The sequence below is a fragment of the Sorex fumeus genome, unplaced genomic scaffold, assembly GCF_029834395.1.
Source record: "Sorex fumeus unplaced genomic scaffold, SorFum_2.1 ptg000073l, whole genome shotgun sequence".
Classification (NCBI taxonomy): Eukaryota; Metazoa; Chordata; class Mammalia; order Eulipotyphla; family Soricidae; genus Sorex; species Sorex fumeus.
Genome location: NW_026606130.1, coordinates 6,287,167 through 6,303,488, shown reverse-complemented (window position 1 = coordinate 6,303,488; position 16,322 = coordinate 6,287,167). Strand labels below are relative to the sequence as shown.

The following is a 16,322-nucleotide window of genomic DNA, read 5'->3' as shown; positions in this document are numbered from 1 at the left end:
GCCAACCCGGGTTCAATTCCCAGCGTCCCATGTGGTCCCCTGAGCACCGCCAGGGTAATTCCTGAGTGCAGAGCCAGGAATAACGCCTGTGCATCGCCAGGTGTGACCCAAAAAGCCAAAAAAAGGGGGCAACGGCGGGGGGTGCCGCCAACAGGTCAATATGTACCTGTGAGGCAAGTGCATCAGCAGCCTGATGGCGCCTTCAGATTTCCAGACTCCCCAAAATTGCTGCTGTGCCTTTTGCCAGACCCCAACAATTTGGAGCAAAGTTTACCAAGAAAGTAAACTGCCAAAAGTTATGTATGTGTGAGACATACCCACAAACCACCTACGGCTCAGCTATATAATTGGAGGCAAGGCCTCTCTGGTTCCTGATCAAACTGCTTAATGGCCATGATCCCAGAGACTCAGAAACATATCTCAGAACCCATCAGATTTTGGCAGAGATGCGTCTGGTCTCTGCAATGGGTTACCGGCGGCAGATCACCCCAGGGAGGAAAGGGTACTGTCCCTCCACCTGCTCCCCCTTGGTGATTCAATGGCCGCCATCCTCCAGAGACCATTGGACAGTCAAGTTTAGGCCTGCAGTGAGAAGACGCACAGGGCCTCACGGGATTGGGGTGGAGCCGGCCCTTTCCTCCCCACCCCAAAGAGACTCCAAGTCGCCACCCATGAACGGCCTCTCTGGCTCCTGATCAAGATGCTTAACGGCCATGGTATAAGAGACTCAGAAACAAATCTCATAACCCAGCGACATTTGGCAGAAATGAGTCTGGTCTCTGCAGTAGGTTATTGTCACCGGGCCACCCCAGGGGGGAAAGGGTGCTGTCCCTCCGCTTGCTCCCCCTTGGCAGCTCGGTGGCTGCCATCCTCCAGAGGCCATTGGACAGTCAGGTTTGGGCCCTCAGTGACAAGACGCAAGGGACCTCACAGGACGGGGGTGTAGCCGGCCCTTTCCTCCCCGCCCCAATGAGACCCCGAGTTGCCGCCCACGAATGGCCTCTCTGGCTCCTGGTCAAGCTGCTTAATGGCCATGATCCAAAAGACTCAGGAATAAATTTTGGACTCTAGCAGGTTTGGGCAGAAATCCCTCCAGATTTAATTGTTAAAATTTTGGAATTCCAAAATTGCGCAGCCACTACTGTGGCTGCATGACATCATATGTTAGTCATAACCAGCAATAGAAAACAAATTGTCTACTGTTGCATTTTCGGCAGATCTGAGTGTTGGGGTAAAATCTCAAATAATAATGGTGGGTCTGGTGTTTTAAATATTGAATGCAATCAAAATAGAGAGATAGAGTAATGTGGAAATCATCTGCCCCACAGGTAGGGAGAGGGTTTGGGATGGGGGGTATATTGGGGTTTTTGGTGGTGGAAATTGGGCACTGGTGAAGGGACGGGTGTTTCATTGTATGACAGAAACTTAAACTCGAACTCTTTGTAACTGCTTTCACGGTGATTCAATAAATAAAATTATTAAAAAGGGAAAAAGAATGAGCAATGGAAAATAAATTATATAGTGTCTGCACCCAGCAGGCTTAAATGGTGGTGGGGAAATTCGATCAAAACATCAAAAAATTATAGAGAGAGCATAGGGAAATTGTTTGCCATAGAGGCAGGGTGAGGACTTGGATGTTGGGGGAGGGAGGACATTGGTGTTGGAGAATGTGCACTGGTGGAGGGATGGGTGTTCCATCATTATATGGCTAAATCTCAAACAGGAAAGTTTTGTAACTCTATCTCACGGTGATAAAATTTTTAAAAAGTAATGTGGATTTCATGCTCAATTCAATCAATGGCTGAACAAATAGCAGTACACCTACATTAGTTAAAAAAAAAGACCTCATGCCCCTGTCCAGATACTTTGGAACACCAGACATAATGGGTAAATGTAGAAACTCAACTACCATGATAGATCAAGACATCAGTTTATTTTTTAAAAAATTTTTTGGCTTTTTTGGGTCATGCCTGGCAATGCACAGGGGTCACTCCTGGCTCTGCATTCAGGAATTACCCCTGGCGGTGCTCAGGAGACCATATGGGATGCTGGGAATTGAACCCGGGTTGACTGCGTGCAAGGCAAACGCCCTGCCCGCTGTGCTATTGCTCCAGCCCCAAGACATCAGTTTAAAACATACTCTAAAAATACTAGACATCTATAGCAAAACATATGAAGACTTCAAAACAATGGTTTTCATTTGTTTTGGAAGCAAATGATAGCACTGTAGCACTGTCCTCCCATTGTTCATTGATTTGCTCGAGCGGACAATGGTTATCATTATGCTCACTAAATGTTATCAATGGAAGAGATCATCAACAATGACAAAAATGTATAGGAAAGCTCCAAACAGAAAATTAAAAAACTCTAGAGAATATATAAGCTCAGGGCCTGTGAATTTGGCTCATTGGCAGCATGCCTGCCTTGCATACATGAGACCCTGACACTGACCCACATTGCTGAGTGCAATATCCAGTACTGTGGGTATAATACCTTGGACCACAAGTGTATGAACCCTGGTATACACTGCAGCCAAGTGTGCATAAGCATCACAACCAGGTATGTGAGCACCACAACCAAGTTGTGAATTCCAGTATTTACAACAACAATTACAACAAGAGGGTGGAAAGAGTGAGAAAGAATATGAAACTATGAACTAAAATTAAAAGCTGCAGATGTGGTTGAGTAGTAGAGCATTTTCTTTGCAAGTGTTAGGCCGTAGGTACAGTCTCCAGCACTGGAAAAATATATAAAAAGGTTAAGTATTTGGTTTTGTTTTAGGGTCACACCTTCTGGTGCTTAGGGGCTACCCCTAGCTCTATACTTAGGAATCATTCCTGGAAAGCTGGGGGGTGGAGGGACGTGGGGGATGCTGGGGATAGATCGGGTATATGCAAGGTAAGTGCCTTACCGACTGTACTATCTCCCTGGCCCCATAAAAACTTCAGTTTTATTCCTTATATTTTTGGAACTTGTCAGGTGTACAAGTTTCCTTCCTGGCCATAGAAGATCATATTCTTGTTCATTGGCAAAGCTATCACCACTTAATTGGTATTAGATTCTGTCATACATCAGTAACATCACTCGGACTGAAAAATTTGGAGAGTACTGGACCAAAACTGAAAAAAAGTATTTCTGTTACATTTTAAGTTTTCTTGATATATTTAAATAGGAATTAATAAGCATCTAGAAGTCATACGGAATTCACTGCTTAGAGTTTACTTCTGGTTTTGACTGGAACTGGGGATCTAATATGAGCTTCCTAGATGCAAAGCATGAGATCCAGCCTGTTGTGCCAACTCTCCAGCACAGATTCTTTGTTTTTCAATTTTAATTTTATGTATTACTATTTAAGAACTTTTTGCATAATTTTTTGTAATGCCAGGAACATGCATTACTGCTCAGCAACATTCTTGACAGAGGGGAAGACTTTGTTTTTAGTTACCATGGTTTACGATACGGTCAATATTAATTTTTAAAAATTTTTATTAGTGAGACATCATGAGGTACAGTTGTAGACTCACAAATTTTTGTGCTTGGGTTTCAGCTATACAATGATCAAGTACCCATCTCTCCACCAGTGCCCATCCTCCACTACTACGTGTCCCAGCTTCCCTCCCACCGCCCGGCCCCCCATCCCACCCTAACCTCTGTGGCAGGGCATTCCCTTTTATTCTCTCTCTCTCCTTTTGGATCCTGGGGTTTGCAAGAGAGACATTTAGTGGCAATCATGTTTGGCCTATAGTCTATTTTCAGCATGCTTCTCCCATCCTGGGAGGATCCTCCCAACACACTTTATTTGGTGCTCCCTTCCCTATCTGAGCTTCCTTTCCCCCTAGCACATGTGGCTGGCCTCCAAGTCATGGAGCAAAATTCCTGGTACTAATCTCTGCCACTCCTGGGAGTTACGCTCCCATTTTGTTACTTTATGTTCAACAGATGAATGCAATCTTTCTGTGTCTATCCCTCTCTTTCTGACTCATTTCGCTTAACAAGATACTTTCCATGTAGTACCACTTGTATGTAAATTTCATGACTTCATCTTTTCTAACAGCTACATAGTACTCCATTGTGTAAATGTACCAGAGTTTCTTTAACAAGTCATCTGTTCTTGGGTACTCAGGATTTTTCCAGATTCTGGCTATTGTAAAGAGTGCTGCAATGAACAAACAAGTGCAGATGTCACTTCGACTACACTTTTTTTACCTCTCTGGGATATATTCCCAGGAGTGGTATTGCTGGTTCAAATGGGAGCTCAATTTCTAATTTTTTGAGAATGATCCATACTGTTTTCCAGAAGGGCTGAACCAGTCGGCATTCCCACCAGCAGTGAAGGAGTGTCCCTTTCTCGCCACATCCGTGCCAGTACCGGTTACTTTTGTTCTTTTGGATGTGGGCCAGTCTCTGTGGTGTGAAATGATATCTCATTCTTGTTTTGATCTGCATCTCCCTGATGATTAGTGATGTAGAGCATTTTCTCATGTGCTTTTTAGCCATTCAATTTCTTCTTTGCGAAAGTTTCTATTCATTTCCTCGCCCCATTTTCTGATGAGTTTGGGTGTTTTCCTCTTGTGAAGTTCAACCAGTACCTTGTATTTCCTTGATATCAACCCCTTGTTCGATGTGGATTTGGTAAATATTCTTTCCCATTCTGTACACTGTCTTTGTCTTTTGGTCACTGTTTCTTTTGAGGTGCAGAAGCTTCTTAGTTTAAGATAGTCCCATTTGTTTTCACTTGCTTGGCTAGTGGCGTGACATCTTTGAAGATACCATTAGCTTCAATATCATGGAGGATTTTGCCAACTTTGTCTTCAATGAACTTTATGGATTCCTGTCTGATGCTGAGGTCATTAATCCATTTTGATCTTACATTTGTGCATGGTGTTAGGGAGATCTGAGCCCACTTTTTTGCATGTAGCCGTCCAGTTTTGCCAGCACAATTTGTTAAAGAGGATTTCCTTGCTCCAATTCACTTTTCCTGCCCCCTTATGGAAGATTAGATGATCATATGCTTGGGAGGAGATGTCAGCATATTCAACTCTGTTCCATTGGTCTTCAGCTCTGCCTTTGTTCCAGTACCATGCTGTTTTAATTATTACTGCTTTGTAGTAGAGCTTGAAGTTAGGGAGGTTGATTCCTCCGATTTTCTTTTTCCCAAGAAAGGGTTTAGCTATTCGCGGGTGCTTATTGTTCCATATAAATTTCAGGAGTGTTTGCTCCATTTCTTTGAAGAATGTCATGGGTATCGTAACAGGGATAGAATTGAATTTGTACAGTGCTTTGGGAAGTATTGCCATTTTGACAATGTTAATTCTCCCGATCCATGAACAGGGGATATTTTTCCATTTCCTCGTGTCCTCTTTTATTTCCTGAAGTAGCGTTTTGTAGTTTTCTTTGTACAGGTCCTTTACTTCCTTAGATAAGCTGATTCCCAGGTACTTGATTTTCTGGGGCACAATTGTGAACGGGATTGTTTTCTTCATGTCACTTTCTTCTCTTCCACTATTTGGGTATAGGAAAGCCATGGATTTTTGGGTATTGATTTTATAGCCTGCCACCTTACTATACAAGTCTATTGTTTCTAGGAGTTTCTTGGTAGAGGTTTTAGGGTTCTCTAGGTATAGTATCATATCATCTGCGACTAGTGAGAGCTTGATTTCTTCCTTCCCTACCTGGATGCCCTTAATATCTTTTTCTTTCCTATTCGCTATTGCAAGTACTTCCACTACTATATTGAACAGCAGTGGAGAGAGTGGGCATCCTTGTCTCGTCCCTGATCTTAGGGGGAAGGCTCTCAGTTTTTCCCCATTGAGGATGATGTTTGCTGTAGGCTCGTGGTAGATGGCTTTAAGTATTTTGAGGAAAGTCCCCTCTATCCCCATTTTGGTGAGGGTTTTCATCATAAATGGGTGCTGGATCTGGTCAAATGCTTTCTCTGCATCTATTGATATGATCATATGGTTTTTATCTTCTCTTTTATAGATATGATGGATTATGTTGATTGATTTCCGAATGTTGAACCATCCTTGAATCCCCGGGATGAATCCCACTTGGTCGTGGTGCATGATCTTTTTGATGAGTTGCTGAATTCTATTTGCTAGTATTTTGTTGAGAATCTTCACATCCGTGTTCATCAGGGATATCGGCCTGTAGTTTTCTTTTCTTGTGGTGTCTTTGTTTCCTTTTGGTATTAGAGAGATATGGGCTTCATAGAAACTGTTTGGGAGAGTTTCTGTTTTTTTCAATTTTCTGGAAAAGCTTGAGAAGAACTGGCAGTAGGTCCTCTTTAAATGTTTGGAAAAATTCGCTAGTGAATCCATCTGGACCTGGGCTTTTGATTTTGGGAAGACTTTTGATTACAGTTTCAATTTCCTTGATGTGAAGGGGTCTATTCAGGTACTCCTGGCTCTTGTTTCTACTGACCTTGGATATTAGTCTGATATTATGCTTTTTTATATTCCATAAATGCTCAAAAGGAGGGAAGGAGGGAGAGAAGGAAAGTGCCTGCAATAGAGACAGGCTGGGGGTGAGGTGGATCTCTCTCCAGAAACTCTGGACATTGTGGTGGGAAGTGTACACCATGAATGGTGATGAGTGTTCCTTTTTTATCACATTGTTTCCAGTATTTTTGATGTATTACAGGCAGCATTCGTATTTGAAAAAATAATAGTCAAGAACTTCCTCAAGCTGAGGATTTAGATACCCAGATCCAGGAAGCTCAAAAATTTCAAACAAAATAAACCCAAGTAGATGCACTCTATGAGATAATATAAAATGGCAAAACATCAAAGTTAAAGAAAATCCTAAAAGTATTAAAATAACAGCAAAGAATCATATATAAAGGAACCACCATGAGATTATCGGGTTGTTATAAAGAAACGTTCAGACAGAAAGGAGAGGCATGATGTATACTAAACGCTGAATGGGGAAAAAAAAACCCACAACCAAGAATATTCAACTCAATTAGGTTATCAATCATACTTAATATGCAATAAAAAGTTTTTCAGACAAACAGGAAAAGGATTTCACCACCACTAAATGATTCCTTGTATTAAAAAAAATCTATTTGAAAGTAATGAAACCCCTAAAAACCCTAATAGGTGGCAAAGAAAATTAATATGGAGACTCTTACTTTTCTTTCATTTTAATGGCAATATTCGTAAGAGATTTTTTAAGATAGAAGGAAAAGGAAAGAGTGAAAGAAGAATCCCACAGGGTTTTCTAAACAGAATTCCCTCTACTAATTTTCAAGCTTACCGATTCCTTGGGCTGGAGCAATAACACAGCGATAGGGCGTCTGCCTTGCATGCTGCCGACAGGGCCAACCCGAGTTTGATTCCTCCACCCTACTTGGAGAGCCCGGGAAGATTCCGAGAGTATCTTGCCCACACGGCAAAGCCTGGCAAGGTCCCCGTGACATATTCGATATGCCAACCACAGTAACAAGTCTCATATTCGATATGCCAACCACAGTAACAAGTCTCACTTGTTATTGGGCTCGCTTGAGCAAATCGATGAACAATGAGAGGATAGTGCTAGAGTGCTACCGATTCCTTATTATCTGCGTCCTGTTAAGAGAATTTTGAATTTCAGATATTGCTTTTTTTTTTGCTTTTTGGGGGTGGGGTTTACACCCGGCGATGCTCAGGGCTTACTCCTGGCTCTGCACTCAGGAATCACTCCTGGCAGAGCTCAGGGGACCATATGGGATGCTGAGAATTGAAACCAGGTCGGTCATGTGCAAGGCAAATGCCCTACCCACTGTGCTATCGCTCCAGCCCCCAGATATTGAAATTTGTATTTTGTTCTTTAAAAATATGCATTTCTCTGTGGAAAAATAATATTTTAGGATTTGGTGTACAGATCTAACTGCACTCAAGGCTTACTCCTCGCTCTTTACTAAGGAATAATTATTGGTGGGGTTCAGGGGAATATATGGCATACCAGGAATTGGACCTGGGTCAACTGTGTACAAGGAAAGTGCACATGCTCTACTAAATTTTGTTGGTATTTCAAAATATTTAGGTTTCATTGAGTTTCTTTATTGTTTTTCTATTATCCATTTTGCTTATATTTTATCTTAAATTTCTATTTCATTATTGTGCTAAAATGTGGACTTATTACATTCTTCCTTTCCAAAATTCTTTTTCCCCATTTTTGTTGCATCACCATGAAATACACAGGTACAAAGTTGTTCATTATTGGGTTTCAGTTATACAAGGATCACGTCCCTTCACCAGTGTACATTTCCCATCACCAGTGTTCCCAGTTTCCTCAAGCCAATACCTCCTCCCACACACACCAGCCTGCCTCTATTACAGATATTTTTCTTCTCTTTCTCTCTCCCCCTCTCTCTCTCCTCTCCTCTCTCTTCTCTCTCTGTCTCTCTGCTTTCAAAATTCTTGAGGGTAAAAAATATTATTGATTTGAGACTGTTCTTTTTTAGTATTACAGACAACCATTTAATACTATTAATTTCTCTCTAAAATCATTTTTTCAAAATATTTTCTATTTATTCTTCATAAAGTCTTTCCATCACTTGACCATAGATTGCAAGCATACTTTTAAGTAATTAAAAATCTTGTGGATTTTTCATTTCTACTTTTATTTCTTAAAAATTTAATCCAACCATAATAAAACTAAACTGTAAATCAGTAATGGAAAAAACTCACAAGGGTAAATAGAAAATATTTTGAGAAATTATTTTCCCATTATGGATTTACAGTTTAGTTTTATTATAGTTGGATTAAATTCTTAAGAAATAAGAGTAGAAATGAAAAACAAAGAAAAACCTGAGTCCTGGTGTTTAAGTTAGTGGCAGCTGGACCAGCTGGATTCCCTCATCTCTATCAGAGAATAATACAAACATACAACCATGTCCTAGATATGTGAGTCAGATTGTTGGCAAGAATAGGGAACCAGTGTGGCCATCTTAGAGGCCAAGGGAAGATGAGGAGTTGGTTGTCTGAATATCTCCCTTCCTACCTCTACTGGCAGCACAGTAGTCAGTCAACTGAAGTTTTTCAATCTCCTCATTGCCATCATACTCTCTCTCCCCATCATGGCTATAGAACAAAGAAGAATTAAAACAATAAAGCCAAATAACCAACCTTCAAGAAAACAAAAGATGCTAACCCTTATGTGTAAGTGGAAAAAATTCTGCAGGCAACTGCTGCAATTAAGATGAAATTGTCCAAAGAAAATGACATGTATCCAGAGAAAAAATTTTAAAATACAAAAACATAGGGGTAACATAAAAGGAAATAAAAGCCATCATAACAAAATTTAACAAGCTTAGCGAATCTCAACTAAGCAAAGAAAAGCTAGCCAAAGTTATCAAAGAAAGAGCTACAAGAGCACAAGGAGTGCTTCAACAAAGAGATAGAAGATATTAAAAATTTCAAATGGAGATATGAAAAACACACTGAATTAAATTTAATCAAGCATAGAAAGCATAACAAATAGGCTCAATATTACAAACGAAATAATATCAGAAACTTAAGATAAAAATCAACAATAACTCAAAGGGAAGGGGGGGAAAACGAGATAGAAAAGCATGAAGAAAATCTATCAGAAGTAAGGAACTCCTTTAGAAAGGTAAACATCAGAGTTATGGGAGGACCAGAAGATGAAGCATGAGAAAGAAGCAGAGAAATGGCATGAATGATAAATTTAAACTGTTGAAAGTTTCTGCTAAATAAAAGAAAAGCAAAATACAAAGGCACTTCAACAGACTTTCACTAGACTTCTCAACAAAAACTCTACATGGGTACAAAGACAGTGGAATAATGTATTCATAGTTCTAAAAGAAAATTATTCCTAGCAAAAAACTTAACTCTGGAAAAATAACATTACAATATTATAGAGAAACAAAGTCTTTTTCAGACAAGTGGAAGTTAATAGAGTTTATACATACTCACAAGGAGTTTTTTTTTTTCATTAGCAAGACACCATGAGGTACAGTTGTAGACTTACAAATTTTGTGCTTGGGTTTCAGTTATACAATGATCATATACCCATCCCTCCACCAGTGCCCATTTCTCACCACCACGGATCCCAGTATGCCTCCCACCCCCCACATCCCCCATCCCACCCTGCCTCTGTGGCAGGGCATTCCCCTCTGCTCATCTAAATGAAAATGAAAACTAAAGAAACAAAAAAAAACTTGAGAGAGAGGATAAAAAGTACAGTTGCAGAAATATAAACTATAGTGATTTGATACAATAAAAACATGAAAAGAGGCGGGGGAAACACAATTGTTGTAGTCTAATGTTGAGTCAATGCCAAAACAGAAGAGAAGACATTTTAGATGGTTATTTCTATACAACCCTCATTGTAACAACAAAGCAAAAATTCAGAGCAGAAACAAATAGAAATGAGAAGAAGTAATAGAGAGAGTCATTAGGGAAAAACACCTACATAAAAAGTAGATGGAAATAAATAGAGGACATAAAACAACAAGAAAACAAAAGGTGAAATCGTGTTAAGTAAACCCCATGTAACAAGAATACCATAAATGCAAATGTTCTGAACTCACCAATTAAAAGATACAGAGCATCTGGAATTAGATGGTAAGATCCTTGTATGCTGTATATGAATATACAAGATTCTCACAAAAGATATAAAGACAAAAGCAAGCTCAAAGTAAAACGCTGAGCAAGGTTTCCTAAGTTAATGATACAGAGTAAAGAGCCGGAATTGTAGTTGTCATATCATAAAGGACAGATAGTAAAATGGTATTAATAAACAGAGATTGATATGATATGAACATTAAGAGAATGTGCTAGTTATCAAAAGATATGCACTCAACATGAAGGCACCCAAATATACAAAAAAAAAAATTTAACAAACATTGACAGGAATAAAATAAATAACTTAAGGGATCTCAATAAACCATTTGCAATTATGAATAGGATAGATCATCCAGATAAAATATTTAACTAGGAAATAAAGCAAATAATAAACAAAGTAAGATAGACTTAATATATACAGTAACTTCCATCTGCAAAGAAATGAATACATACACTTCTTATGAAAAATTCCCAAGAATAGATCATATGTTGATATGATAAAATAAAAAATAAAAAAACTCATAAAAAATAAGTCTAAAGAAATGTGGATTGTGGGACTGAAGAAATACAGCAGGACACTCTCCTTGCTCACAGCCAACCCATGTTCTATCCCTGGTATTTCATATGGTCACGTAAGCACCGTTAAGAGTGATCCCTGAGAGCAGAGCCCTGAGCACAGTTGGATGCAGGACAAAAACAAACAAAAAAGGAATATGTATATTGAAACTACAACTAGCATCTTTTAGCATAAAAATGGCATGAGACTAGAAATCAACAATAAAGAAAATCTAAACAAGAAGAAAATATGAAAAACCTTGAACCTGTACAGCTTAAATGACAAGTTGACTGCTGCTTCCTGAACCAATACAAAAATCAAAGGAGAACTTTTAAAATTAAGTGAGAACAATCACCACAAAGAAATTATGAGGGTCCGGAGAGATATTTAATACGATGGGTAAGGCATTTGCCTTGCATGAGACTGACACTGGTTTGATCCCCAGCACACCATGATTTCCCCCAGCAGTACCAGAAGTGATCCCTGAGCTCAGGGACAGGAGTAGTCCCTAAACATAGACATATGTGGCCCAAAAACAAAAAAGAAAGAAAAAGAGACTTGCAAATCCCCTACTAATCGATGCAGCAAAAGCAGTACTAAATCTGGTGTCTTAGATCACTTCGCCATCCTGAAACAGAAGAGCAGTATTAAAAGGGAAGTTAACTGACTCATATCAATGAACAAGAAAAGTTTTAAGTAAAAATGCAAATGAACACATAAATTAGAAATAAATAAAAATAAAATAAGCAGAAGGGAGCCCTTCAAGATCCCAGGCGTCCCCCCAGACGCCTAGAGAAAAGCAGTTCTGAGCATCTGCCCTCCCCTCTTCACTCCTCAGGCTGCGCCCATCTCGTCCCAAACCCAGGTTCCCTTGGGGGCGTGGCCTCTTCGCAAGTGGGTGTGGCTTCTGCAGAAGTGGGCGAGGCCGATTTTTGGGCGGGCCAATGCTCACGCGGCCACACGTAGTTTACCCATACTAAGGAACCTAGTCCCCAAGGAATCTAGTCCCTAACCTACAAAGCAATATGAAGAAACAACACAAATACCCACCACAAGGGGAGGACAAGGAAAACAATCTAGAAGACTCTGTCGATACTGCTCACCTAAGGGACCTCTCTGACATAGAATTCAGATACAAATTCATGAAGATGTTCAATCAACTCAATGAAACAGTCAGACAGACAGCCAGTAACACCACAGAAAAAATCGACAAATTACGCGAGGAAATGAGAGCAGAAATGTCACGATTAAAAGATTCCATAGATGAAATGAGAAACTTAGTCTCTTCTCAAAACAATAGAATGACTGCAGCTGAAGAGAAAATCAGTGAGCTGGAAGATCAGCTGCACCAAGCCAACAGGCAACAACAAACAGTGGCAAGGGACCTCAAAATAGCTCTACAGAGAATCAGAGTCCTAGCAGATGATTTCAAGAGGAACAAAATTAGAATCATTGGACTACCAGAAGCTCAGGGAAACAATCCCAACGAAAAAAACACCGTCAAACAAATTATTGCTGAAAAATTCCCAGAGCTCCACAATGCAGCCATTCAGATTCAAGGAACCCAAAGGGTGCCAGCTAAAAGAGACCCAAACAAAAACACTACAAGACATATCATAGTTAGAATGATTGATGCTGCCGATAAAGATACAATACTGCGAGCAGCAAGGTAAAAGAAGGAAATCACATACAAAGGAGCACCCCTTAGATTCATAGCAGATCTATCAGAGGAAACCCTCCAAGCCCAAAGGCAGTGGCGAGATATAGTGAAAAAACACACTGAAATGAATGCTTCACTAAGAATACTCTATCCGGCTAAACTCTCACTCAAAATCGAAGGAAAGGTACAGTATTTTCTAGACAAACAGCAGATCAGGAACTTCATAGACTCAAAACCAAACCTAAAACAAGGGCTAAAGGGACTATTATAACACAAGACAAACCCTACAACCAGAAGAGACCCTTACAGAAAGATGACACAAAATCCCATAACAGTAATCTCTCTCAATGTGAACGGTCTAAATTCACCAATTAAGAGACACAGAGTGGCAAAATGAATTCAGAGACAGAACACAACATTCTGCTGCCTACAAGAAACCCATCTCAACAGTCAGAGCAAACACAGACTCTAAGTCAAAGGATGGAAAACAATCCTGCAAGCAAACAGCTCCCTCAAAAAAGCTGGGGTGGCCATACTAGTATCCGACAGCATTAATTTCGTGTTGAAAAAGATTAGAAGGGACAGGAAAGGCTATTGTCTCTTCATCAACGGATATATACAACAGGAAGAAATCACACTCTTAAATGTATACGCACCTAATGATGGAACAGCTAATTATTTAAAACAACTGCTAAGAGATTTCAAGGAAGACATTGCTAGCAGCTCAATAGTAGCTGGAGATTTCAACATCGCCCTATCACCTCTGGACAGATCAACAAAAACAAAACTCAGCAAGTAAACATTGGCTTTGAAAGATGAAAAAGAAGAGAAAAGGCTTATAGACCTATACAGGGCTTTACACCCCCAAAAGAAAGAATACACATTCTTCTCCAGTGCGCATGGAACATTTTCCAAAATAAACCATGTCCTAGGCCACAAAACATACCTAAATAGAATCAGGAAGATAGAAATAGTATCAACAATCTTTTCAGACCACGATGTACTGAGAATAGAAGTGAATCACACACAGACACGGAGAACCAAATAAAACAACTGGAAATTAAACAACTCAATGCTTAACAACGAGTGGATGAGGAAGGAAGTCAAGGACAAAATCAAAAGATACTTGGAAACAAATGAGAATGAAGACACAAGCTACCAGCCTGTCTCTATTGCAGGCACTTTCCTTCTCTCTCTCCTTCCCTCCTTTTGAGCATTTATGGCATATAAAAAAGCATAATATCAGACTAATATCCAAGGTCAGTAGAAACAAGAGTCAGGAGTACCTGAATAGACCCCTTCACATCAAGGAAATTGAAACTGTAATCAAAAGTCTTCCCAAAATCAAAAGCCCAGGTCCAGATGGATTCACTAGCGAATTTTTCCAAACATTTAAAGAGGACCTACTGCCAGTTCTTCTCAAGCTTTTCCAGAAAATTGAAAAAAACAGAAACTCTCCCAAACAGTTTCTATGAAGCCCATATCTCTCTAATACCAAAAGGAAACAAAGACACCACAAGAAAAGAAAACTACAGGCCGATATCCCTGATGAACACGGATGTGAAGATTCTCAACAAAATACTAGCAAATAGAATTCAGCAACTCATCAAAAAGATCATGCACCACGACCAAGTGGGATTCATCCCGGGGATTCAAGGATGGTTCAACATTCGGAAATCAATCAACATAATCCATCATATCTATAAAAGAGAAGATAAAAACCATATGATCATATCAATAGATGCAGAGAAAGCATTTGACCAGATCCAGCACCCATTTATGATGAAAACCCTCACCAAAAAGGGGATAGAGGGGACTTTCCTCAAAATACTTAAAGCCATCTACCACGAGCCTACAGCAAACATCATCCTCAATGGGGAAAAACTGAGAGCCTTCCCCCTAAGATCAGGGACGAGACAAGGATGCCCACTCTCTCCACTGCTGTTCAATATAGTAGTGGAAGTACTTGCAATAGCGAATAGGAAAGAAAAAGATATTAAGGGCATCCAGGTAGGGAAGGAAGAAATCAAGCTCTCACTAGTCGCAGATGATATGATACTATACCTAGAGAACCCTAAAACCTCTACCAAGAAACTCCTAGAAACAATAGACTTGTATAGTAAGGTGGCAGGCTATAAAATCAATACCCAAAAATCCATGGCTTTCCTATACCCAAATAGTGGAAGAGAAGAAAGTGACATGAAGAAAACAATCCCGTTCACAATTGTGCCCCAGAAAATCAAGTACCTGGGAATCAGCTTATCTAAGGAAGTAAAGGACCTGTACAAAGAAAACTACAAAACGCTACTTCAGGAAATAAAAGAGGACACGAGGAAATGGAAAAATATCCCCTGTTCATGGATCGGGAGAATTAACATTGTCAAAATGGCAATACTTCCCAAAGCACTGTACAAATTCAATTCTATCCCTGTTACGATACCCATGACATTCTTCAAAGAAATGGAGCAAACACTCCTGAAATTTATATGGAACAATAAGCACCCACGAATAGCTAAACCCTTTCTTGGGAAAAAGAAAATCGGAGGAATCAACCTCCCTAACTTCAAGCTCTACTACAAAGCAGTAATAATTAAAACAGCATGGTACTGGAACAAAGGTAGAGCTGAAGACCAATGGAACAGAGTTGAATATGCTGACATCTCCTCCCAAGCATATGATCATCTAATCTTCGATAAGGGGGCAAGAAAAGTGAATTGGAGCAAGGAAATTCTCTTTAATAAATTGTGCTGGCAAAACTGGACGGCTGCATGCAAAAAAGTGGGCTCAGATCTCTGCCTAACGCCATGCACAAATGTAAGATCAAAATGGATTTATGATCTCAACATCAGACCAGAAACCATAATGTTTATTGAAGACAAAGTTGGCAAAACCGTCCATGATATTGAAGCTAATGTTTTCTTCAAAGATGTAACGCAACTGGCCAAGCAAGTGAAAACAGAGATAGACAAACTAAGAAGCTTCTGCACCTCGAAAGAAACAGTGACCAAAATACAAAGACAGCCTACGGAATGGGAAAGGATATCACCAAATACACATCCGACAAAAGGTTGATATCAAGGATATACAAGGTACTGGTTGAACTCCACAAGAAGAAATCACCTAAGCCCATCAAAAAATGGGGCGAGGAAATGAACAGAAACTTTCGCAAAGAAGAAATCCGAATGGCAAAAAGGCACATGAGAAAATGCTCTACATCACTAATCATCAGAGAGATGCAGCTCAAAACAAAAATGAGATATCATTTCACACCACAGAGACTGGGCCACATCCACAAGAACAAAAGCAACCAGTGCTCGCGCAGATGTCGCGAGAAAGGGACTCTCCTTCACTGCTGGTGGAATGCCGGCTGGTCCAACCCTTTTGGAAAGTAGTACGGACGATTCTCAAAAAAATCGAATTTGATCTCCCATTTGACCCAGTAATTGCACTCCTGGGAATGTATCCCAGAGAGGCAAAAAAATATATTCGAAGTGACATCTGCACTTGTTTGTTCATTGCAGCACACTTTACAATA

General features: G+C 39.9%; 1 non-coding gene across 1 annotated transcript; it reads left to right on the top strand.

Moving 5' to 3' along the window:
• The first annotated feature begins 2,953 nt into the window (after positions 1-2,953).
• LOC130038270 (small nucleolar RNA SNORA24) lies at positions 2,954-3,083 on the top strand. The gene has a single exon (XR_008794645.1). It is a non-coding gene; the product is annotated as a small nucleolar RNA SNORA24 (small nucleolar RNA).
• Positions 3,084-16,322: the final 13,239 nt, after the last annotated feature.